General features: G+C 45.2%; 1 pseudogene; it reads right to left on the bottom strand.

Annotated features, from left to right (window-relative positions):
- Positions 1-27,986, bottom strand: LOC125518073 (annotated as a pseudogene).
- Between the last annotated feature and the right edge of the window lie 9 nt (positions 27,987-27,995).

The raw sequence follows: 27,995 nt of genomic DNA, 5'->3' as shown, positions 1-27,995 counted from the left end.
CTAGAACCACTCTGTAGCTTGATCTTTGAGCTGGAAGGAAGCGAACTTGACAAAATCTTCAGGCCTGGCGTTGCTGCACTAAAAATGCTTACACAGATCCACAAGCCAATCATCAGCATCGGTTGCCTCAACACAATTGCTGAACGTCTTTGGCCCATTAGCAAGGAACTGGTTCAGTGTAGCAAAGTGGTTCTGATTGTTGCCGTGATTCCCTTGATTGTCTTGATTGCGCTCTTGGAGAATTTGCATGATCAACTGCGTGTTTGCATTGGTTGCGGCCATCACAGCTTGCCATGCCTCCGGAGGAGGTGGAGGTGGTGGCGAATCTTGATTTTGGTTCTGACTGGTGCTCTTAGCGGGAGCCATCCTGAAGAGGTTGACCACCGTTAGCACATAGACAGATAAATGAAGCTGAAACCAACGGAATGAAAATTGCAACATAAAGTCTTCACATCCGAACAAAATGAACGAATGTAATCCTCTTGAAATGGTCACATATCCATAAATTGTGAAGCCACGTAGAATTAGGTAGAAGAAAATAAATCAACAAGGTACAGATGAAGAACGAATAATTGGTAAGAAATCCCAATCTCAAACCAATATCCGTGGAGGAAGAACTAGAGCTACAAGAATTCCCACCTATGAAACTGCCGAACCTTTCCAGTTATGCAATCTGGTGTTCGGGATACAAGGGAAGCATAATATCTCACCCAAACTAGCAAATCCTACATCCAGTTGTATCCATCCTTCAACACATAACCAAGAAAAACTTCGGAAACCATCTACCTCAACCTTCGAAAAGCATCCGTTATACAAGTTATGCCGATACTCCCGAACTCCCGCCCCAGTACTGGGTGGCGTCGAGGTTATCTCACCAACGAACTGCATAAAAGAGATTTTCGATGTCGGCATACTAAACTCAGGTATTCCAGAACTACAACGATAAAATATGATGACAACACCTCAGAGCTCAACTCCCCGGCACACTTCCACTAAATCCCTGACAGGAGGCACCAAGACAATGTTCTCATCATAAAACCATCAGAACGATTTCAAGATACCCGCGTGATCCTAAAAAAAATTTAGTGAAATTTGAGAAGAGGAGAGTCAAAACTCTACGTCAGGATGCCTTACCAGAGCGATGAGGAGACTGGGAAGTAAAATGAATTTCTAAACTCTCCGATATATAATTCCTAATTGACTCAAAACATTTTTCTAGACACAACTCGGTCGCTAAAAACGATCAATCAGTGGGGGCTCCTAAGGTCGGGGAAGGCTCTAATTACCAACTTGTAACACCCTCGATGCGACTATATCTCCCACGTGTCGAGGCACGACTTAGAGGCATAATCGCATTGAAGGCATATGTCGCAAGTCAGGTAATCATCACAAACATCCCATGTAATATAGATAAATAAAAGGGGTAACATAGTTGGCTTACACTCGCCACGTCAATCAAGTACATAAATAACATGCATCATCCAAACACTCATGGCCCGACTATGGTGCAAAAATAAAAGATAACCCAACAAGCGACTTGGTCCTGATCACCCCAACTGGGCACCACTACTGATCATCAGGAAAAGAAACATAGTAACGCTGAGAGTCCTCGTCGAACTCCCACTTGAGCTCAAGCGCGCCATCTGGAGCTGTAACATCTGGTCCTGCATCTGGTGTAATAGTAATTTGTGAGCCACAGGGACTCAGTAATCTCGCACCCTCGCGATCAAGACTATTTAAGCTAAATAGGTGGGGTAAGGTAAATATATGTGGAGCTACAGCAAGCGACTAGCATATATGGTGGCTAAATTATTCGCAAAAGAGAGCGAGAAGAGGAGGCAAAGCGCGAGCGAGAAACTAGAGGACAACCTGCGCAAGCATTACTCCAACACCGTGTCCACTTCCTGGACTCCGCCGAGAAGAGGCCATCACGGTAACTCACACAGTTGATTAATTTTAATTAAGTTAATGTTTAAGTTATCTACAACCGGACATTAACAAATTCCCATCTGCCCACAACAGCGGGCACGGCTTTCGAAAGTTCAAATCCCTGCAGGGGAGTCCCAACTTAGCCCATGACAAGCTCTCGCGGTCAACGAAGGAATAGACCTCCACCCGAGACATTCCGATCAGACTCGGTATCCCGGTACAAGAAGACATTTCGACAGGTTAAAACAAGACCAGCAACACCGCCCGAATGTGCCGACAAATCCCGATAGGAGCTACACATATCTCGTTCTCAGGGCACACTCAGATGAGCTCTCCATACAACTAAAACCAAACCTCGAGTTTCCCCGAGGGGGCGCTGCACAGGACTCTAGTTTGGACCAACACTCAGAGTAGCACTGGCCCGGGGGGGTTCAAAATAAGATGACCCTCGGGCTCCGGAAACCCAAGGGAAAAAGAGGCTAGGTGGCAAATGGTAAAACTAAGGTTGGGCATTGCTGGAAAAGCTTTAATCAAGACGAACTATCAAGGGGTTCCCATTATAACCCAACCGCGTAAGGAACGCAAAATCCGGGAACATAACACCGATATGACGGAAACTAGGCAAGAGTGGAACAAAACACTAGGCGAGAGGCCGAGCCTTCCACCCTTTACCAAGTATATAGATTCATTAAGATAACATGGCAATATAATGATATCCCAACAAGTAAATAATGTTCCAACAAGGAACGGTCTCCAATCTTCACCTGCAACTAGCAACGCTATAAGAGGGGCTGAGCAAAGCGGTAACAGAGCCAATCAACGGTTTGCTAGGACAATGGTGGGTTAGAGGCTGAACATGGCAATTTGGGAGGCTTGAAAGCAAGTGGTAGGCATCGTAGCATTGGCATAGCAAAAGAGCGAGCAAACTAGCATAGCAAAGATAGTAGTGATTTCGAGGGTATGATCATCTTGCCTACAAAGTTGTCAGAGTTGACTGGATCCTCGAAAGCAAACTCAACGGGCTCCTCGTTAGCGAACTCGTCTCCCGGATCTACCCAAACAAGACAAACAAGCAACAAGAACACAATCAACCAAGTGCAAGGACCAAACAAGATGATGCAAACATGGTATGCTATGCGGGATGCATATGCAAGATATGACAGGAAATGCATGAACCTGGCCTCAACTTGGAAAACCAAGTGTGCCACTGGAAAGATGAGATGAAATCGCTTGAAAACGATATAAGATCACCGGAATCGGAGTTATGGTTTGGAAATGGCAAGCGATTTAAATATGACACGGTTCTGTGATTTACAGCAAGTAGGCATCTAAATGCAATGAGATGAACATGCTACAGCACTCAAATATGGCAACAAAATACATGGCAGGGATGCATTCAAGATGCTTAACAAAAGTCTAGCACTGAGCTACGGCCAATTCATCCATTAACAGGTTCAAACAAGCAAGGAAAAAACGCAAATGGTAAACAGATCTCAGACTTAGTGAAATTAACACTTGTCTGAAATTTCAGATCATATAGCCCTCTTCGGAGCACCAAAACAACATGCTACAGGACCTGAACATGACAAAGTAAAGCATGGCATGGAGCTACTCAAAGATCTTAACGAAAGTCCCTTAGTCACCTTGAGCCAAAGGGGATCACAAAATACATTTGCAAGCATGTGAACATGGAAAAAACATAATCAGTTTTCAGACTTAGTGAAAACTGGAGCATGCTGAAACATAACTCAAGTAGGCATGTTTACGAGATCGATGCACTCACTACGGTGCAAGTCGTGGCAAGACAAGCATACATCCATTAAGAAGGCACAAAATGCAAGCTAGACATGGCAAGAACAATGGCATATATAGCATGCACAGATCAACTACAACATCACCGGCAAAATTGCAAACAAGTTGACAATCTGCCCAGATTCACAACAAAGCAAAAGTAGAGCTCGATTGACTCAAGCTAGGGTGCTCCATATATGCAAACACAGACATGGATGGATAGAGCACTACAATATTAACAAAACTCCTTTACTGATCATCCTCAAAAGAGGCACGGATCACTAGGAAACATCATGAACATATGGCATCATGAACTATACAATCCCAGGACTTGGTGGAAATGCTAAGTCCCTGAAAACAGAATTACCAAGTGCCTCACTTTGCAAGCTTGCACTAGGCACCAAACACATCACAAAAATACAAGGGTTGCACCTCTGGAAAGATATAAAACCCTTAAAAAACCATATGTAGAGCTCATGGGCATATCATGCACACAATAATCATGGCAAAAATGACAAATGTCTAAGATGGAGTAGCAGATCTGACAATTAACTCAAGTAGCCCTCTTCTAACAGCATTTCTGGCATCAAGATGAACTCAAATGAAAATGGTGCAATGGAATGAAATGATGTACTCTCTGAGACGAACATTTTGATATGCTATATGCATGAACCGGAGCTACGGATGCGGAGATATAGGAAGTTGAACATGGGCACATGGACTGAAAATATCAGGGACTTAGACGAATTTAACCTAGGGTTTCACTGTTCACCGGATCTAGATCTCGCGCATGCAGATCGAGGATGGCCGGATCCTTCGCCGGAGTTCGTCGGGGATCGCCGGAGTTGGGACGCCGGCGAGGTGGCGGAGTCGGCATGGAGGAGGCGAGGCCGAGGCGGCGGACGGCGGGCGAGGCGGCGCGGGTGTCGGCGTGGAGGCGCGGTGGACGAGGCGGTGGAGGCGCTGGGCAGCGGCGCGCGCCGGCGTGGAGAGAGGCGGCGGCGGGCGAGGCGCGGGCGCGGCCCGGTTGGAGCGGGGAGGGGGGCCGGCGGTCCTCGGCGGCGGCGCGGGCGAGAGCCGCCACGTGGCAGCGTGGGAGTGGGCGCGGCGGCGGCGGGTGATATGTCCGGCCCGGACGGACAATGTCCGGCGCGCGCGGGGTGAATTTAGGGTTTCGGGGAGGAAGGAGATCCGAAAACGGAGGGGACCTATTTATAGGCATAGAGGGAGTTAGGAGAGTCCAAATGAGGTGCGGTTTTTGGCCACGCGATCGTGATCAAACGCTCTAGATGATGGAGAGGGTTTTGGTGGGTTTTGGGCCAAATTGGAGGGGTGTTGGGCTGCAACACACACGAGGCCTTTTCGGTCCCTCGGTTAACCATTGGAGTATCAAACGAAGTCCAAATGGTACGAAACTTGACAGGCGGTCTACCGGTAGTAAACCAAGACCGCTTGGGAAGTCTCGGTCCAATCCGGAACTGTTTAATGCCCACACACGAAAGAAAGGTAGAATTGACCACTGGAGGAGAACGAAGCGCCGGAATGTAAAACGGACAACGGGGAAATGCTCGAATGCATGAGATGAACACTTATGCAAATGCAATGCACATGATGACATGATATGGGATGCATGAAAACGATAACAACACACGGAGACACAGACCCGAACCCGAGAAAATAAATTAAACTTAAAGCCGGAAACAGCAAGAGTTGGATTACAAATTGGGAAAGTCATATCCGGGGTGTTACAGGACTGGAGTGGGGGAGAAGAGGAGCAGAGTGGGGATGAGGAGCTGCAGGATGACGATGGGCATCAGGCTGAGGATGACCTAGCGCTGGTGGTGGCTGACCAAGGGCAAGAGATGGTGGTGGCTGACCAGGTGCAAGAGATGGTGGTGGCTGACCATGGGCAAGAGATGGTGGTGGCTGACCATGGGCAAGAGATGGTGGTGGCTGAGGGTGGCCTCGCGATGGTGGTGGTGCCTGACAATTACCACGCATCGGTGGTGGCGCCGGCGATCCCACAGCTGGGCGACATGACCACGCCAATTGTGGTAGAAGACTACATCCCACAGCTGCCTCCACCGCCTCGCCGCTTTTGGCACATCAGGCTGAGGAAGGAGAAGGAGAAGAACAATGAGAACTGAACTATGTCAGGTATGTCAGATCTCCAAAATGATATATATATATATATATATATATATATACTTAGTTACCTATTTATCTCTAATATGCTTAGTTTTCTATAGGTTAGCTCCAAAATTACTTATGTTAGCACAAAATGATCAAGTTTACATAATAAGCTTATAGTCTTCTTCTTACTCTTCTTCTTATCCAAAATGACATAGGTTAGCTTCATTTTACCTAAGTTGGCTCTAATATGCTAACTTAGAGCTTATATGCTTAGTTTCCTATAGGTTAGCTCCAAAATTACTTATGTTAGCACAAAATGATCAAGTTTACATAATAAGCTTATAGTCTTCTCTTATTCTTCTTCTTATTCTTCTTCTAGTCTTCTTCTTCTTCTTCTCTTCTTCTTCTTCTTCTAACTTCTTGTTTATCATTTTGCAGATTTGATTTAATTCACGGAAGCTTGCATGGATGGAGTGCTTCTTTTCCATTTGTGTTTTTATTTTGTATCAATGTGAAACTTTTGTGAATTGATGGATAACGGTGTTGAATGAACATTGTGAAACTTTTGTAATATGTAACGATGGAACTATGTGTTGGCTATGTATGTATATATGATGAAACTTGTGTGTTGGATATGATCTGGTGGACGCAGGTAACATCGTCACATATGGCCCCCCTGTATGTAAGCTAAGCAGATCTGTGTTGTATATTATCCTTAATATTTTTTAATCTGTGAAAATATCATAAATGAAAAAAAAATCCTTAATATTCATACTAGTGGCGCACCACACAAGACACTAATGGCGCACTGTGATAATCACACTAATGGCGCATCACCCAACAGTGCGCCATTAGTATGCCAAAGCACATGGTTAAATATGGCCCCCTGGAAGGCATACTAATGGCGCATGGTGTTCTATACTAATGGCGCACTGCTTTTTGCGTCATTAGTATACCAGATACTAATGGCGCACCGATGGTGCGCCATTAGTAAGAAATACTAGTGGCGTGATACTAATGGCGCACCAGTAGTGCGCCATTAGTAGGCAAAACTAGTGCGCCATTAGTAGGCATTTTCCTAGTAGTGTCTACATCTGCCTGGCCTCCCAACCTACTGTCAAGCAGACACATAGCATCTCCTTTATTCACCTTGATTGCAGCAAGTACGGGAAAGTAAGTAAACATCACATCCTTGATTTTCTCTGCATTCCTTCGACCCGATATGACTTCAAGAAGCATCATACCATACCTGTAAACATCAGTCTTAATGTGTGATCAGTAGCCCCGATATCCAGTCCGGTGCAAGATATCCAATGGTCCCTCGCATTATTGTCAAAGCCTTGCTATTTTTTTTTTCTCGAATACGCACAAGTGTGCGTATCATTCATTATAGAAGAAGGGGGGTGGGGAGACCCAATCCACTGGTACATCCAGGTTTTATTTACATGCGGATCTTATCTGACCTACCCTCTACTTACATGGAGTGCAACTACTCATGCCCTGCCCGCTCCACCAGAGCGGACTCCTCACCTATGGTCGCTTCACTAAGTAAGCCTGCCTTCACCCAAAGCGCTCCCTCTTCTCGTAGCCTGCTCAACACCCTTGGCAATGACGGCGTGGTGCCATTGAAGACGATATCGTTCCTATGCTTCCACAGTATCCACATTGCAGCAAACAGAGTGCATGCGTGGCCTTCTGGTGCTCCCTGCTATCTTCATGTCTTTCGCACCATCCACTCAATGTCTCCTCTGGCCTAGGTATGAACTTCGCCCTCCCAGCCAGGGTGGAGCACCACTGCCAGCCAGGGTGGTCCTGAGTAAGTGTTGTATGGTCTCGTCATGTTGGTTGCATAGCGGGCAAGTGTCTTGATGAGGCAGTCCTCTTCGCGCCAATCTGTCCGAGGTCCAACATCGGTTCCTGATTGCCAGCCCGGAGAAAAAGCGGCATCCCAACAGAGCCCCCGACTTCCAGGTAAACGCCGCCGTGGGTGAGAGTTGTCGTCCCATATACTTGGCCGCGTATGCCGACCTTGCTGAAAACATACCATTTCCTTCCCAGGACCACCGAACCCTATCATCCAGCCCTTCTGCCAGACGAAACTCCTCTAGGCTCGTCGATAACCGTAAGAATTCCTCCAACTCTGGCAGAGATAGATTAGGGCCAACATCGCTAGCCCAAGTACCGTTGGATAGCGCATCTGATACCATCGTTGTCCTCCTAGTTCTTGGTGGTATTCTGCTGTATAGCGCCGGTGCAAGCTCACAAATCCTAGCTCCGTCGACCCTATGGTCCTCCCAGAACATAGTGGTTGTACCGTTTCCCACCATCGTGCGCGTTGCTGCCTGAACCAAAGCCATAGACTCTGATGGCATTATAATGGAGAATTCAGCCCATGACCGTTCCTTCTCCACACTTTGAAGCCAAGGCCAACGAGCCTGAAGTGCCTTTTTTAGCCATTGCAAATCGGGGATCCCCAGGCCACCAGCCCACTTAGGAGAACACACTTCCTCCCAAGCCACCGAGCAGTTTCCACCATTTGCCTCCTTCTTGCTGCACCAAAGGAAGCTCCGACAAATCTTGATCAGTGCGGTAATGGTTTTTGCCGGAAGGTTTAACGCAAGCTTGTCATGCACGGCTATATATAGCGCAGAGTACAAACTGTATGAGGATCAGCCGCCCACTCTTCGGCATGAGTGCCTCCTTCCAAAGCTGCAAGCAGTCCTGAACCTTATCCACGCCCGACTGTTTTCTGAGTGTTAAGGGCAGCCCCAGGTAGGTGCAAGGAAAGGCCAATGTCGAGCAACCCAGGATTGAAGTTACCATGTCCTCCTCCTCTTGCGAGCACCTGATCGGCCAAACAACACTCTTGTTCATATTCACCAGCAGCCCCGAGGCCTGCGCGAAGACACGCAAGAGCGCGGCACAAGTCGATGCCTCTATCCTCGTCGGCTTGAAGAAGACCACCACATCATCCGCGAAAATAGAAGTTCTTTGCCGCAGACCCGTCCTCGCTAGCTGTGCCAGTAGTCCTCTCCTTGTTGCATGCTCAAATAGGGCTCGTAAGGGATCCATACAGAGTATGAATAGCATTGGTGAAAGTGGGTCGCCCTGTCGGAGGCCCTGACAAGAGAGAATTGTCTTGCCCGGCGTGCCATTAACCATAATCCGCGTAGATGAAGTTGCGAGCAAACCAAAAATCCACGAGATCCATCTGTCTCCGAAACCCATCCGCTTCAAAACCTCGAGAATGAACAGCCATTGTATTGTATCGAACGCCTTGGTTATGTCCAACTTGAGCATGACCGTAGGGCTTCTTAGCGCATGCAACCTTCGAGCTGTGCACTGAACTAGCATGTAGTTATCATGTAGGGAGCGACCTCTGACAAACGCGGTTTGCTGCAGCCCCACTAGATTTGGCAGTTCGTCTGCCAGCCTAGTAGCCAGGATCTGTTCAAAGATCTTAATCGGTCCGCTTACAAGGCTGACCGGCCTGAAGTCTCTTACGTCCACCGCTCCAGTCTTCTTTGGCAACAAGGTTACTATCGCCTTGTTGATCGCAACCATGCCCCTCACATCTCCTCTATAGAATTGATCGAGTGCCCTCATAAAATCGTTCTTGATGACGTGCCAGCAGGTGGTATAGAATCTACCCGTAAAACGGTCCGGACCTGGTGCCTTGTTCATCAGCATGGCCTTGATCACTTTGTACACCTCTTCATCGAACGGCGCCTCCAAGCTAGCTAGGTCGAGGCATGGCTGATACGTCTCCAACGTATCTATAATTATTGATTGCTCCATGCTATATTATCTACTGTTTTGGACTATATTGGGCTTTATTTTCCATTTTTATATTATTTTTAGGACTAACCTATTAACCGGAGTCCCAGCCCAGAATTGTTGTTTTTTGCCTATTTCAGTGTTTCGAAGAAACAGAATATCAAACGGAGTCCAAAAAGAAAAATCCTTTTGGGAACATGATTTTCTTCTCGGATAAGACCCAGGAGACTTGGACCCTACTCCAAGAAGTACCGGAGGCGGTCACGAGGGTAGGGGGCGCCCCCCCCCTACAGGGCGCGCCCCCTGCCTCGTGGGCCCCTCGGTGCTCCACCAACGTACTCCTTCCTCCTATATATACCCACGTACCCCCAAACGATCAGAAAAGGAGCCACAAATCTAATTCCACCGCCGCAACTTTCTGTATCCACGAGATCCCATCTTGGGGCCTGTTCCGGAGCTCCGCCGGAGAGGGCCGTCATCACGGAGGGCGTCTACATCATCATAGCCCCTCCGATGAAGTGCGATTAGTTTACCTCAGACCTTCGGGTCCATAGTTATTAGCTAGATGGCTTCTTCTCTCTTTTTGGATCTCAATACAATGTTCTCCCCCTCTCTTGTGGAGATCTATTCGATGCAATCTTCTTCTTTTGTGGTTTGTTTGTTGAGACCAATAAATTGTGGGTTTAGATCAAGTCTATCTATGAACAATATTTGAATCTTCTCTGAATTCTTTTATGTATGATTGGTTATCTTTGCAAGTCTCTTCGAATTATCCGTTTGGTTTGGCCAACTAGATTTGTAGTTCCTGCCATGGGAGAAGTGCTTAGCTTTGGGTTCGATCTTGCGATGTTCTTTCCCAGTGACAGAACGGGCAGCAAGACATGTATTGTATCGTTGCCATCGAGGATAACAAGATGGGGTTTATTTCATATTGCATGAATTTATCTGTCTACATCATGTCATCTTGCTTAAAGTGTTACTCTGTTTTTAACTTAATACTCTCGATGCATGCTGGATAGCGGTCGATGAGTGGAGTAATAGTAGTAGATGCAGAATCATTTTGATCTACTTGTCACGGACGTGATGCCTATATACGTGATCATGCCTAGATATTCTCATAACTATGCTCAATTCTGTCAATTGCTCAACAGTAATTTGTTCACCCACCGTACAAAACTTATGCTCTTGAGAGAAGCCACTAGTGAAACATATGGCCCCCGGGTCTATTCTCATCATATCAATCTCCATCACTTTAATCTTGCTTTGTTTTTACTTTGCCTTTTACTTTTCACTTTGCATCTTTATATTAAAAATACCAAAAATATTATCTATCGGATCTCACTTCCATAAGTGACCGTGAAGGGATTGACAACCCCTAATCGCGTTGGTTGCGTTGAGCTCTTTGTGTTGTGTAGATACGAGGGACTTGCGCGTGGCCTCCTACTGGATTGATACCTTGGTTCTCAAAAACTAAGGGAAATACTTACGCTACTCTGCTGCATCATCCTTTCCTCTTCGGAGAAAACCAACGCAAGCTCAAGAGGTAGCAAGAAGAGTTTCTGGCGCCGTTGCCGGGGAGTCTATGCAAAAAGTCAACATACCAAGTACCCATCACAATCCCTATCTCCCGCATTACATTAGTTGCCATTTGCCTCTCGTTTTCCTCTCCCCCACTTCACCCTTGCCGTTTTATTCGCCCTCTCTTTCTCCTTCCCCTTCTCTTTCTCTGTTTGCCTTTTTCTCGCTTGCTTGTCGTTATGTCTGAAATTGGGGAAATTATTGCCGATATGGACAACAATAATATCATGGAGAACTCTGATGCTCCTACTGAAGAACCCCCTACCTTGCATACAAAAAAAATTCGTGTTGGTAGTGGTAATATTATTGCAAAAGGAGTTATCCAAGATTTCTTTACTTGTGTCGGTACTTTGCCCTCTATGGGCGGTTCTATTCTTCATAGAACTAGTAGTCTTGAGGACGCTATTGCCATGCTTATAGTTGAACTTGAAAGACAATTTATGCACATGCATCCTTGCATCCAACGAATCTTCTTAGAATTCTCTAATATTGAGCATTCTTCTGTTAAGCATGCCGCTACTATCTTTTTGGCTCATGAGCTTAGATTTATAATAAAAGAGGCCAAAGAAATCTTTGCGCATTATAGGGTGGATGCTAGTCATCCTCCCATTGAAGCTATCCTTTTTAATCAAAAAGGTTCCTGCCGATGTTCTAGTTGATAAAATTTCGAGCTTAATGATGATTTTGCTATTCAGAATAATGGACTGGGTTTTCCTCTCGAACTAAGGCTTGTAGATTTTTGCCAAAAGAATGCTCTTAATGATGAATTGATTGTGCAATACAAAGGGCCTAGGGAGGCACCCATACCTCTCGAGATTGATCTTGGGGACTTTTGTCCCATTAAATTTAGCCCTTTTGATTACTTTTGCTTTCCTCAAAGAAAACTTGCTGCTGAACGTAGAGAATATGAAAGATGTTTCCATGATTTGCCATACCACTATTATGGCAATACCTAGATCTATCCTCGCTTTTATGCCTAGCTAGGGGCGTAAAACGGTAGCGCTTATTGGGAGGCAACCCAATTTTATTATTTTTGTTTTTTTGTGTTTTTCTTCTGTTAGGGAATAAATAACCCATCTACCCTCTTTTTGGATGTGGTTTTGTGTTTTAATTAGTGTTTGTGCCAAGCTAGACCTATTGGATTTCTTGGATGATAGTTATTTGATCTTGCTGTAATTTCCAGAAACTTTGCGTTCAGAGACCGAATTACTAAAAATCATCAGAACGTGATAAAATACTGATTCCAATTGCTGCTGATCAATAGACAAATTATCTAGTTCTTCTAATTTTGGTAGATTTTTTGGAGTTCCAGGAATTTGCGTTAATTACAGATTACTACAAACTGTTCTGTTTTTGACAGATTCTGTTTTTCGTGTGTTGTTTGCTTATTTTGATGAATCTATGGTTAGTAAAATAGTTTATAATCCATAGAGAAGTTGGAATACAGTAGGCTTAACACCAAAATAAATAAAGAATGAGTTCATTACAGTACCTTGAAGTGGTTTTATGTTTTCTTTCTCTAACGGAGCTCACGAGATTTCTATTGAGTTTTGTGTTGTGAATTTTTCAAGTTTTGGGTGAGTTCTTTTGATGGATTGTGGAACAAGGAGTGGCAAGAGCCTAAGCTTGGGGATGCCCATGGCACCCCCAAGATAATCCAACGACACCAAAAAGTCAAAGCTTGGTAATGCCCCGGAAGGCATCCCCTCTTTCGTCCACTTCCATCGGTAATTTACTTGGAGCTATATTTTTATTCACCAACATGATATGTGTTTTTCTTGGAGCGTCTTGTATTATTTGTGTCTTTGTTTGTTAGTGTGCCACAATCATCCTTGCTGTACACACCTTTTGAGAGAGTCATCTATGAATTAAAATTTGATAGAATACTCTATGTGCTTCACTTATATCTTTTGAGCTATGTAGTTTTGCTCTATGTGCTTCACTTATATCTTTTGAGCGTTGAAATTTTGCTCTATGTGCTTCACTTAGATCTTTTAGAGCACGGTGGTGGTTTGTTTTAAAGAAACTATGATCTCTCATGCTTCACTTAAATTATTTTGAGAGTCGTAATAGCATGGTAATTTGCTTAATAATAACTTGCCTGGTATTCAAGATTTGTGAAACTTTCTTTTGAGTGCGTTGAATACTAAGAAAAGTTGGATGATTGATAATTGTTTTGAGATATGGAGGTAGTAATATCAAAGTCATGCTAGTAGAGTAATTGTGAGTTTGAGAAGTGCTTGAGTTAAAGTTTGCAAGTCCCGTAGCATGCACGTATGGTTAAAATTATGCAACAAATTTGAAACATGAGGTGTTATTTGATTGTCCTCCTTATGAGTGGCGGTCGGGGACGAGCGATGGTCTTTTCCTACCAATCTATCCCCCTAGGAGCATGCGCGTAATACTTTGGTTTTTGATGGCTTGTAGATTTTTGCAATAAGTATATGAGTTCTTTATGACTAATGTTGAGTCCATGGATTATACGCACTCTCACCCTTCCATCATTGCTAGACTCTACGGTACCGTGCATTGCCCTTTCTCACATTGAGAGTTGGTGCAAACTTCGCCGGTGCATCCAAACCCCGTGATATGATACGCTCTTTCACACATAAACCTCCTTATATCTTCCTCAAAATAGCCACCATACCTACCTATTATGGCATTTCCATAGCCATTCCGAGATATATTGCCATGCAACTTTCCACCATCCAGTTTATCATGACACATTCATCATTGTCATATTGCTTAGCATGATCATGTAGTTGACATAGTATTTTTGGCAAAGCCACCGTTCATAATTTTTCATACTTGTCACTCTTGATTCATTGCATATCCCGGTACACCGCCGGAGGCATTCATATAGAGTCATACTTTGTTCTAGTATCGAGTTGTAATCATTGAGTTGTAAATAAATAGAAGTGTGATGATCATCATTCAATAGAGCATTGTCCCAAAAAAAGGCCAAAGAAAAAAAGAAGGCCCAAAAAAACAAAAAGGGGCAATGTTACTATCATTTTTTCCACACTTGTGATTCAAAGTAGCACCATGATATAGCGAGTCTCATATATTGTGCTTCAAAGTAGCACCATGTTCTTCATATAGAGAGTCTCTTGAGTTATCACTTTCATATACTAGTGGGAATTTTTCATTATAGAACTTGGCTTGTATATTCCAACAATGGGCCTCCTCAAGTGCCCTAGGTCTTCATGAGCAAGCAAGTTGGATGCACACCCACTTAGTTTCTTTTGTTGAGCTTTCATACATTTATAGCTCTAGTGCATCCGTTGCATGGCAATCCCTAATCCTCGCATTAACATCAATCGATGGGCATCTCCCTAGCCCATTGATTAGCCTCGTTGATGTGAGACTTTCTCCTTTTTTGTCTTCTCCACACAACCCCCATCATTATATTCTATTCCACCCATAGTGCTATATCCTTGGCTCACGCTCATGTATTGCGTGAAATTTATGAGTTTGAAATTATTAAGGTATGAAACAATTGCTTGGCTTGTCATCGGGGTTGTGCATGATGAGAGCATTCTTGTGTGACGAAAATGGAGCATGACTAAACTATATGATTTTGTAGGGATGAACTTTCTTTGGCCATGTTACTTTGAGAAAACATAATTGCTTTGTTAGTTTGCTTGAAGTGTTATTATTCTTTATGTCAATATGAACTTTTGTCTTGAATCTTCTAATCTAAATATTCATACCACAATTAAGAAATTTTGCATTGAAATTATGCCAAGTAGCACTCCGCATCAAAAATTCTCTTTTTATCATTGACCTACTCGAGGACGAGTAGGAATTAAGCTTGGGGATGCCTGATACGTCTCCAACGTATCTATAATTTTTGATTGCTCCATGCTATATTATCTACTGTTTTGGACTATATTGGGCTTTATTTTCCACTTTTACATTACTTTTGGGACTAACCTATTAACCGGAGGCCCAGCCCAGAATTGCTGTTTTTTGCCTATTTCAGTGTTTCGAAGAAACAGAATATCAAACGGAGTCCAAACAGCAAAATCCTTTTTGGAACGTGATTTTCTTCTCAGATAAGACCCAGGAGACTTGTACCCTACTCCAAGAAGTACTGGAGGCGGTCACGAGCGTAGGGGGCGCGCCCCCCTGCCTCGTGGGCGCCTCGGTGCTCCATTGATGTACTCCTTCCTCCTATATATACCCACGTACCCCCAAACGATCAGAAAAGGAACCAAAAACCTAATTCCACCGCCGCAACTTTCTGTATCCACGAGATCCCATCTCGGGGCCTGTTCCGGAGCTCCGCCGGAGAGGGCCGTCATCACGGAGGGCTTCTACATCATCATAGCCCCTCCAATGAAGTGTGAGTAGTTTACCTCATACCTTCGGGTCCATAGTCATTAGCTAGATGGCTTCTTCTCTCTTTTTGGATCTCAATACAATGTTCTCCCCCTCTTTTGTGGAGATCTATTCGATGTAATCTTCTTCTTTTGCGGTGTGTTTGTTGAGATCGATGAATTGTGGGTTTATGATCAAGTCTATCTATGAACAATATTTGAATCTTCTCTGAATTCTTTTATGTATGATTGGTTATCTTTGCATGTCTCTTCGAATTATCCGTTTGGTTTGGCTAACTAGATTGGTAGTTCTTGCCATGGGAGAAGTGCTTAGCATTGGGTTCGATCTTGCGGTGTTCTTTCCCAGTGACAGAAGGGACAGCAAGACACGTATTGTATCGTTGCCATCGAGGATAACAAGATGGAGTTTATTTCATATTGCATGAATTTATCTCTCTACATCATGTCATCTTGCTTAAAGTGTTACTCTGTTTTTAACTTAATACTCTAGATGCATGTCGGATAGCGGTCGATGAGTGGAGTAATAGTACTAGATCCAAAATCGTCTCAATCTACTTGTCACAGACGTGATGCCTATATACATGATCATGCCTAGATATTCTCATAACTATGCTCAATTCTGTCAATTGCTCAACAGTAATTTGTTCACCCACCGTAGAAAACTTATGCTCTTGAGAGAAGCCACTAGTGAAACCTATGGCCCCCGGGTCTATTCTCATCATATCAATCTCCATCACTTTAATCTTGCTTTGTTTTTACTTTGCCTTTTACTTTTCACTTTGCATCTTCATATCAAAAATACCAAAAATATTATCTATCGGATCTCACTTCCGTAAGTGACCTGAAGGGATTGACAACCCCTAATCGCGTTGGTTGCGTTGAGCTCTTTGTGTTGTGTAGGTACGAGGGACTTGCGCGTGGCATCCTACTGAATTGATACCTAGGTTCTCAAAAACTGAGGGAAATACTTACGCTACTCTGCTGCATCATCCTTTCCTCTTCGGGGAAAACCAACGCAAGCTCAAGAGGTAGCAATGGCAGATCCAGCATGTCCATATTAATCGAAGCCTCCCGGGTCTTGGCGGAGCCAAAGAGCTGCCCATAGTATTCATCCACGACCTTGGCCACCTCCTCTTGACCCGTGTGCATCACCCCATTATGCTGCATGGACATGATAATGTTCTTGCGGGGCCTATGAGACGCCTGCCTCTAAAACAACTTTGTGTTTGCATCCCCATCTCGCAGTTGCAGCAACTTTGATCTTTGGTGTGCAATAGTCCTCTCCAACGAGCAAAGTCCCAAAAGATTCCGCTTGAGCAACTTGCGCAAAGCATGCTCCTAGTCAGACAATGCTCGCTTTTTCCATGTCACATCTAATCTTGCAATGATCTCCATGGCAATGGAAATTTGCAGTCGTGTGTTGCCATTCCACGACCGCTCCAAGCTTGCAAAGCCTTCGCGGTAGCGTGCAGTTTGTTGTCAAGTACAATGAACGTGTTGTTGGGGAATGTAGTAATTTCAAAAAATTTCCTACGCACACGCAAGATCATGGTGATGTATCGCTACGAGAGGGGAGAGTGTGATCTACGTACCCTTGTAGATCGACAACGGAAGCGTTAACTTGGTTGATGTAGTCGTACGTCTTCACGGCCCGGCCGATCAAGCACCGAAACTACGGCACCTCCGAGTTCAAGCACACGTTCAGCTCGATGACGATCCCCGTCCTCCGATCCAGCAAAGTGTCGGGGAAGAGTTCCGTCAGCACGATGGCGTGGTGACGATCTTGATGTACTAATGTCGCAGGGCTTCGCCTAAGCACTGCTACAATATTATCGAGGACTATGGTGGAAGGGGGCACCGCACACGGCTAAGAATATGATCACGTGGATCAACTTGTGTCTCTAGGGGGTGCTCCTGCCTCCATATATAAAGGCTCAAAGGGGGGGTGCGACCGGCCAGGAGAGGCGCGCCAGGAGGAGTCCTACTCCCTCTGGGAGTAGGACTCCCCCCCTTTTCCTAGTTGGAATAGGATTCACGGAGGGGGGGAAAGAGGAAGGGGGGCCGGCCCCCTCTCCTTGTCCTATTCGGACCAAGGGAGGGGAGGGGCGCGCGGCCCATCTCTGGCTACCTCTCCTCTCTTCCACTAAGGCCCATATATCTCCCGAGGGGTTCCGGTAACCTCCCGGTACTCCGGTAAAATCCCGATTTCACCCGGAACACTTCCGATATCCAAACATAGGCTTCCAATATATCAATCTTTATGTCTCGACCAATTGGAGACTCCTCGTCATGTCCGTGATCACATCCGGGACTCCGAACAACCTTCGATACATCAAAACGCATAAACTCATAATATAACTGTCATCGAAACCTTAAGCGTGCGGACCCTACGGATTCGAGAACAATGTAGACATGACCGAGACACGTCTCTGGTCAATAACCAATAGCGGGACCTGGATGCCCATATTGGTTCCTACATATTCTACGAAGATCTTTTATCGGTCAGACCGCATAACAACATACGTTGTTCCCTTTGTCATCGGTATGTTACTTGCCCGAGAATCGATCATCGGTATCCAATACCTAGTTCAATCTCGTTACCGGCAAGTCTCTTTACTCGTTCCATAATACATCATCCCGCAACTAACTCATTAGTTGCAATGCTTGCAAGGCTTAAGTGATGTGCATTACCGAGAGGGCCCAGAGATACCTCTCCGACGATCGGAGTGACAAATCCTAATCTCAAAATACGTCAACCCAACATGTACCTTTGGAGACACCTGTAGAGCACCTTTATAATCACCTAGTTACGTTGTGACGTTTGGTAGCACACAAAGTGTTCCTCCGGCACACGGGAGTTACATAATCTCATAGTCATAGGAACATGTATAAGTCATGAAGAAAGCAATAGCAACATACTAAACGATCGGGTGCTAAGCTAATGGAATGGGTCATGTCAATCAGATCATTCAACTAATGATGTGATCCCGTTAATCAAATGACAACTCTTTGTCCATGGTTAGGAAACATAACCATCTTTGATTAACGAGTTAGTCAAGTAGAGGCATACTAGTGACACTCTGTTTGTCTATGTATTCACACATGTATTATGTTTCCGGTTAATACAATTCTAGCATGAATAATAAACTTTTATCATGATATAAGGAAATAAATAATAACATTATTATTGCCTCTAGGGCATATTTCCTTCAGTCTCCCACTTTCACTAGAGTCAATAATATAGATTAAACAGTAATGATTCTAACACCCATGGAGCCTTGGTGCTGATCATGTTTTGCTCGTGCAAAAGGCTTAGTCAACGGGTCTGCTACATTCAGATCCGTATGTATCTTGCAAATCTCTATGTCTCCCACCTGGACCAGATCCCGGATGGAATTGACGCGTCTCTTGATGTGCTTGGTCCTTTTGTGAAATCTGGATTCCTTTGCCAAGGCAATTGCACCAGTATTGTCACAAAAGATTTTCATTGGACCCGATGCACTAGGTATGACACCTAGATTGGATATGAACTCCTTCATCCAGACTCCTTCGTTTGCTGCTTCCGAAGCAGCTATGTACTCCGCTTCACATGTAGGTCCCGCTACGACGCTTTGTTTAGAACTGCACCAACTGACAGCTCCACCGTTTAATGTAAACACGTATCTGGTTTGCGATTTAGAATCGTCCGGATCAGTGTCAAAGCTTGCATCAACGTAACCGTTTACGATGAGCTCTTTGTCACCTCCATATACGAGAAACATATCCTTAGTCCTTTTCAGGTACTTCAGGATGTTCTTGACCGCTGTCCAGTGATCCACTCCTGGATTACTTTGGTACCTCCCTGCTAGACTTATAGCAAGGCACACATCAGGTCTGGTACACAGCATTGCATACATGATAGAGCCTATGGATGAAGCATAGGGAACATCTTTCATTTTCTCTCTATCTTCTGCAGTGGTCGGGCATTGAGTCTGACTCAACTTCACACCTTGTAACACAGGAAAGAACCCTTTCTTTGCTTGATCCATTTTGAACTTCTTCAAAATCTTGTCAAGGTATGTGCTTTGTGAAAGTCCAATTAAGCGTCTTGATCTATCTCTATAGATCTTTATGCCTAATATGTAAGCAGCTTCACCGAGGTCTTTCATTGAAAAACTCTTATTCAAGTATCCCTTTATGCTATCCAGAAATTCTATATCATTTCCAATTAGTAATATGTCATCCACACAAAATATCAGAAATGCTACAGAGCTCCCACTCACTTTCTTGTAAATACAGGCTTCTCCGAAAGTCTGTATAAAACGAAATGCTTTGATCACACTATCAAAGCATTTATTCCAACTCCAAGAGGCTTGCACTAGTCCATAAATGGATCGCTGGAGCTTGCACACTTTATTAGCTCCCTTTGGATCGACAAAACCTTCCGGTTGCATCATATACAACTCTTCTTCCAGAAATCCATTCAGAAATGCTGTTTTGACATCCATCTGCCAAATTTCATAATCATAAAATGCGGCAATTGCTAACATGATTCGGACAGACTTAAGCATCGCTACGGGTGACAAGGTCTCATCGTTGCCAACCCCTTGAACTTGCCGAAACCCTTTTGCGACAAGTCGAGCTTTGTAGACAGTAATATTACCGTCAGCGTCAGTCTTCTTCTTGAAGATCCATTTATTCTCAATTGCTTGCCGATGATCGGGCATATCAACCAAAGTCCACACTTGGTGCTCATACATGGATCCCATCTCAGATTTCATGGCTTCAAGCCATTTTGCGGAATCTGGGCTCACCATCGCTTCTTCATAGTTCGTAGGTTCATCATGATCTAGCAGCATGACTTCCAGAACAGGATTACCGTACCACTCTGGCGCGGATCTCAATCTGGTTGATCTACGAGTTTCAGTAGTATCTTGTCCTGAAGTTTCATGATCATTATCATTAGCTTCCTCACTAATTGGTGTAGGTGTCGCAGAAACAGGTTTCTGTGATGTACTACTTTCCAATAAGGGAGCAGGTACAGTTACCTCGTCAAGTTCTACTTCCCTCCCACTCACATCTTTTGAGAGAAATTCCTTCTCCAGAAAGTTTTTGAACTTAGCAACAAAAGTCTTGCCTTCGGATCTGTGATAGAAGGTGTATCCAATAGTCTCCTTTTGATATCCTATGAAGACACATTTCTCCGATTTGGGTTCGAGCTTATCAGGTTGAAGCTTTTTCACATAAGCATCGCAGCCCCAAACTTTCAGAAACGACAACTTTGGTTGCTTGCCAAACCATAGTTCATAAGGCGTCGTCCCAGAGGATTTTGATGGTGCCCTATTTAACGTGAATGCGGCCGTCTCTAAAGCATAACCCCAAAATGATAGCGGTAAATTAGTAAGAGACATCATAGATCGCACCATATCTAGTAAAGTACGATTACGACGTTCGGACACACCATTACGCTGTGGTGTTCCGGGTGGCGTGAGTTGCGAAACTATTCCGCATTGTTTCAAATGTACACCAAACTCGTAACTCAAATATTCTCCTCCACGATCAGATCGTAGAAACTTTATTTTCTTGTTACGATGATTTTCAACTTCACTCTGAAATTCTTTGAACTTTTCAAATGTTTCAGACTTATGTTTCATTAAGTAGATATACCCATATCCGCTTAAGTCATTTGTGAAGGTGAGAAAATAACGATATCCTCCACGAGCCTCAATATTCATCGGACCACATACATCTGTATGTATGATTTCCAACAAATCTGTTGCTCTCTCCATTGTACCGGAGAACGGTGTTTTAATCATCTTGCCCATGAGGCACGGTTCGCAAGTACCAAGTGATTCATAATCAAGTGGTTCCAAAAGTCCATCAGTATGGAGTTTCTTCATGCGCTTTACACCGATATGACCTAAACGGCAGTGCCACAAATAAGTTGCACCATCATTATCAACTCTGTGTCTTTTGGCTTCAACATTATGAATATGTGTGTCACTACTATCGAGATTCAATAGAGTAGACCACTCTTCAAGGGTGCATGACCATAAAAGATATTACTCATATAAATAGAACAACCATTATTCTCTGATTTAAATGAATAACCGTCTTGCATCAAACAAGATCCAGATATAATGTTCATGCTTAACGCTGGCACCAAATAACAATTATTTAGGTCTAATATTAATCTCGAAGGTAGATGTAGAGGTAGCGTGCCGACTGCGATCACATCGACTTTGGAACCGTTTCCCACTCGCATCGTCACCTCGTCCTTAGCCAATCTTCGCTTAATCCGTAGTCCCTGTTTCGAGTTGCAGATATTAGCAACAGAACCAGTATCAAATACCCAGGTGCTACTGCGAGCATTAGTAAGGTACACATCAATAACATGTATATCACATATACCTTTGTTCACCTTGCCATCCTTCTTATCCGCCAAATACTTGGGGAAGTTCCGCTTCCAGTGACCAGTCTGCTTGCAGTAGAAGCACTCAGTTTCAGGCTTAGGTCCAGACTTGGGTTTCTTCTCTTGAGCAGCAACTTTCTTGTTTTTCTTCTTGAAGTTCCCCTTCTTCTTCCCTTTGCCCTTTTTCTTGAAACTAGTGGTCTTGTTGACCATCAACACTTGATGCTCCTTCTTGATTTCTACTTCCGCAGCTTTTAGCATTGCGAAGAGCTCGGGAATAGTCTTATTCATCCCTTGCATATTATAGTTCATCACGAAGCTCTTGTAGCTTGGTGGCAGTGATTGGAGAATTCTGTCAATGACGCAATCATCTGGAAGATTAACTCCCATTTGAATCAAGTGATTATTATACCCAGACATTTTGAGTATATGCTCACTGACAGAACTGTTCTCCTCCATCTTGCAGCTATAGAACTTATTGGAGACTTCATATCTCTCAATCCGGGCATTTGCTTGAAATATTAACTTCAACTCCTGGAACATCTCATATGCCCCATGACATTCAAAACGTCGTTGAAGTCCCGGTTCTAAGCCATAAAGCATGGCACATTGAACTATCGAGTAGTCATCAGCTTTGCTCTGCCAGACGTTCATAACATCTGGTGTTGCTCCAGCAGCAGGCCTGGCACCCAGCGGTGCTTCCAGGACGTAATTCTTCTGTGCAGCAATGAGGATAATCCTCAAGTTACAGACCCAGTCCGTGTAATTGCTACCATCATCTTTCAACTTTGCTTTCTCAAGGAACGTATTAAAATTCAACGGAACAACAACACGGGCCATCTATCTACAATCAAACATACATAAGCAAGATACTATTAGGTACTAAGTTCATGATAAATTTAGGTTCAATTAATCATATTACTTAAGAACTCCCACTTAGATAGACATTCCTCTAATCTTCTAAGTGATTACGTGATCCAAATCAACTAAACCATGTCCGATCATCACGTGAGATGGAGTAGTTTCATTGGTGAGCATCACTATGTTGATCATATCTACTATATGATTCACGCTCGACCTTTCGGTCTCTGTGTTCCGAGGCCATATCTGTATATGCTTGGCTCGTCAAGTATAACCTGAGTATTCCGCGTGTGCAACTGTTTTGCACCCGTTGTATTTGAACGTAGAACCTATCACACCCGATCATCACGTGGTGTCTCAGCACGAATAACTATCGCAATGGTGCATACTCAGGGAGAACACTTCTTGATAATTTAGTGAGAGATCATCTTATAATGCTACCGTCAATCAAAGCAAGATAAGATGCATAAAAGATAAACATCACATGCAATCAATATAAGTGATATGATATGGCCATCATCATCTTGTGCATGTGATCTCCATCTCCGAAGCACCGTCATGATCACCATCGTCACCGGCGCGACACCTTGATCTCCATCGTAGCATCGTTGTCGTCTCGCCAATCTTATGCTTCCACGACTATCGCTACCGCTTAGTGATAAAGTAAAGCATTACAGCGCGATTGCATTGCATACAATAAAGCGACAACCATATGGCTCCTGCCAGTTGCTGATAACTCGGTTACAAAACATGATCATCTCATACAATAAAATTTAGCATCATGTCTTGACCATATCACATCACAACATGCCCTGCAAAAACAAGTTAGATGTCCTCTACTTTGTTGTTGCAAGTTTTACGTGGCTGCTACGGGCTTAAGCAAGAACCAATCTTACCTACGCATCAAAACCACAACGATAGTTTGTCAAGTTGGTGTTGTTTTAACCTTCGCAAGAACCGGGCGTAGCCACACTCGGTTCAACTAAAGTTGGAGAAACTGTCACCCGCAAGCCACCTATGTGCAAAGCACGTCGGGAGAACCGGTCTCGCGTAAGCATACGCGTAATGTCGGTCCGGGCCGCTTCGTCTAACAATACCGCCAAACCAAAGTATGACATGCTGGTAAGCAGTATGACTTATATCGCCCACAACTCACTTTGTTCTACTCGTGCATATAACATCAACACATAAAACCTAGGCTCGGATGCCACTGTTGGGGAACGTAGTAATTTCAAAAAATTTCCTACGCACACGCAAGATCATGGTGATGTATCGCTACGAGAGGGGAGAGTGTGATCTACATACCCTTGTATATCGACAACGGAAGCGTTAACTTGGTTGATGTAGTCGTACGTCTTCACGGCCCGACCGATCAAGCACCGAAACTACGGCACCTCCGAGTTCAAGCACACGTTCAGCTCGATGACGATCCCCGGACTCCGATCCAGCAAAGTGTCGGGGAAGAGTTCCGTCAGCACGACGGTGTGGTGACGATCTTTATGTACTAATGTCGTAGGGCTTCGCCTAAGCACTACTACAATATTATCGAGGACTATGGTGGAAGGGGGCACCGCACACGGCTAAGAATATGATCACGTGGATCAACTTGTGTCTCTAGGTGGTGCTCCTGCCTCCGTATATAAAGGCTCAAAGGGGGGGTGCGGCCGGCCAGGAGAGGCGCGCCAGGAGGAGTCCTACTCCCTCTGGGAGTAGGACTCCCCCCTTTTCCTAGTTGGAATAGGATTCATGGAGGGGGGAAAAGAGGAAGGGGGGCCGGCCCCCTCTCCTTGTCCTATTCGGACCAAGGGAGGGGAGGGGCGTGCGGCCCATCTCTGGCTACCTATCCTCTCTTCCACTAAGGCCCACTAAGGCCCATATATCTCCCGGGGGGTTCCGGTAACCTCCCGGTACTCCGGTAAAATCCCGATTTCACCCGGAACACTTCCGATATCCAAACATAGGCTTCCAATATATCAATCTTTATGTCTCGACCATTTCGAGACTCCTTGTCATGTCCGTGATCACATCCGGGACTCTGAACAACCTTCGGTACATCAAAACGCATAAACTCATAATATAACTATCATCGAAACCTTAAGCGTGCGGACCCTACGGGTTCGAGAACAATGTAGACATGACCGAGACACGTCTCTGGTCAATAACCAATAGCGGGACCTGGATGCCCATATTGGTTCCTACATATTCTACGAAGATCTTTTATCGGTCAAACCGCATAACAACATACGTTGTTCCCTTTGTCATCGGTATGTTACTTGCCCGAGATTCGATCGTCGGTATCCAATACCTAGTTCAATCTCGTTACCGGCAAGTCTCTTTACTCGTTCCGTAATACATCATCCTGCAACTAACTCATTAGTTGCAATGCTTGCAAGGCTTAAGTGATGTGCATTACCGAGAGGGCCCAGAGATACCTCTCCGACGATCGGAGTGACAAATCCTAATCTCGAAATACGTCAACCCAACATGTACCTTTGGAGACACCTGTAGAGCACCTTTATAATCACCCAGTTACGTTGTGACGTTTGGTAGCACACAAAGTGTTCCTCCGGCACACGGGAGTTACATAATCTCATAGTCATAGGAACATGTATAAGTCATGAAGAGAAAGCAATAGCAACATACTAAACGATCGGGTGCTAAGCTAATGGAATGGGTCATGTCAATCAGATCATTCAACTAATGATGTGATCCCGTTAATCAAATGACAACTCTTTGTCCATGGTTAGGAAACATAACCATCTTTGATTAACGAGTTAGTCAAGTAGAGGCATACTAGTGACACTCTGTTTGTCTATTTATTCACACATGTATTGTGTTTCCGGTTAATACAATTCTAGCATGAATAATAAACTTTTATCATGATATAAGGAAATAAATAATAACTTTATTATTGCCTCTAGGGCATATTTCCTTCACGTGTTGCCCTCCACAGCAATAGAATCCCTAGCTTCCACTACAACCTCAAAGAAACCCCCCCCCCCCACTTTAGGCCAGAAGCTCTCAAATTTGAAGCGCTTGCCAAGGTGCAACTCTGCATCCAGATCTATCAAAAGCGGGTAATGATCAGACACTGTGCAACCCAAAGTTGTGAGCAAGTTCCTTGGGTAGATATCCTCCCAAGTGTTTGTGACAAAGACATGGTCTATCTTCTCCAAGGTGGGATCCCTCTGCTCATTACTCCAGGTGTAACGATGTCCATTAAGATACATCTCTTTTAGCTCCAGCCTATTGAGCAAAGCGCGGAAGCACGCCATCATCCCTCTATTCGTGTTAGGCCTGTTCTTGTCTTCCTGAGAGACCAAAAGGTTGATGTCACCCAGCAAGGCCCACGGCCCCACATGTAGGTCCCTTATATCCGCAAGTTCCGTGAGGAACTCAACTTTGTCCGCGTCACTTTGCGGCCCATAGACCCCAGTTAACCACCAGTGTGCCACTCCTTCTTACAACACCAGCGTCGTTAACGTGTTTGTCGTCATGTACCGGTTAGAGAGCAAGACCACTAAACTATCCCAAGCAAGCAGGATTCCACCACGCGTGCCAACTGCAGGGACGTAATAGAAGTTTCTGAATTTATTACCCGAGCATTGCCAAACCACCTCATCCGAGATCAACTCCATTTTGGTTTCCTGGAGGCACACAATACTCACATTCGCTGCCACTACTACTTGGTACACGTCACTTCTTCGGGCTGGCGAATTTAACCCTCTAACATTCCACACTAGGATTTTGGGTGGATGTGGCGTCATTGACAATACCCACAGGATCCACCATCGGCCCTGATTGATCTACCGGGCATCCACCCACACCTCCTCCTCGCTCTGCAAGGGAAGGATCGACCCGTCCCAACCAAACAAGGCCAAGATTGCCTTCACATGACAGTCAAGTAGCGGCTTGTCGAAAAGCTTCACATATGCTTGGAGCACCTCATCATCGATTTGATTTCCTTCATTCGCCAAGCATAATTTCCTGATGAGAACTGCATGCTACTTCGAGGCTTTTGAGCCACGACCGCCCTTGGCCAGCCGCACACTCCGGCGTGGGGAAGACACAGGTGGCCTTTTCTGCCGCGGCATGCGCTGCTTCTTGGGAAACTCCCTCACTGTAGGTTGAGCTAGCATCGGTGAGAGGGCCCGACGCAGCTCAGAGCAGAGCTGCAAGACCTATTCCTGGGGCGACGGTCTAGCGGGGGGGCCTCCGTGGCGTCTCCCCCTGCTCATGGGCCTGCCCAGGCGAAGGGGTTGAAGCATTTCCTCCCTGTTCCTCCGAAAGTCTCACCAAGAACCACTGGCCTCTCGATGTGCATGGCTGCATCCCGCCCGCATGCAAAGTGGGGCCCAAAGGATCCTCCCGCGCTCCCATATTAATCCGCGTGGATCCATCCAAACGGACACAATCCACCTCGGTCCATGCGTGAATCCCACACAGCGACAAGCCTAGGGAGCCGAGCGAATCTCCTGCACCGGCCTGAAGCTCCCACTGCCCAATCCTAATCGACTGCAAGGGCGATTGGTCCCCCGCCGCAGGTTCAAGCTGTCCTGATCTGACCAACCCACCATCCTGCCACGGACGCGACCCGTCTTCTGATTGATTCACCGAGCGCGGCGAATTCGCTGCACCCGGCTGCGGGGTCTCCAATTTTCTCGAACCACACCTTTCCTGGCCCTCTTGCAACTCGCCACGCGTCTCAGCTGCCCTACTTTCCATCGCCTCCATGTGGCGACAAGAGGCTGCCACCGGGCCCTCCACGCTTTCTGCACCAGACAGGCCGACCGGATTCGGCCCTATCCGGACCGCAAAGGCTGTCCCACTGCCACCTGCCAGCTCACATTGACCTACCCGCGTTTGAACTGACCGTTGGCCATCGGGGAACGGAGCCGACGCCAACGAAGAAGCCGGCGAGCGTGGCGGCGGCGGTGGACCGTCCCGGCCCCCGAGACTGAAATCTCGACCAAGAAGCTTGGCCATGCCAAAGTCCGCAATCTTGGGGCAAAACTCTGCATCAAGAAGTACATTGTCTGGCTTAATGTCACAGTGTATAATGCATCCTCATGGAGATAAGCCAAGCCTCTTGCGGTTCCAACTGCTATATGGTAACGGAGATCCCAGGTCAATATAGCCGGACTCTTCGAAAACAAATGAGAACTCAAAGAACCGTTCTCCATGTACTCATA

Source organism: Triticum urartu, chromosome 7 (genome assembly GCF_003073215.2).
Source record: "Triticum urartu cultivar G1812 chromosome 7, Tu2.1, whole genome shotgun sequence".
Lineage (NCBI taxonomy): Eukaryota > Viridiplantae > Streptophyta > Magnoliopsida > Poales > Poaceae > Triticum > Triticum urartu.
The sequence above is the reverse complement of the archived record's forward strand: the minus strand, read 5'-3'. Positions and strand labels throughout refer to the sequence as shown.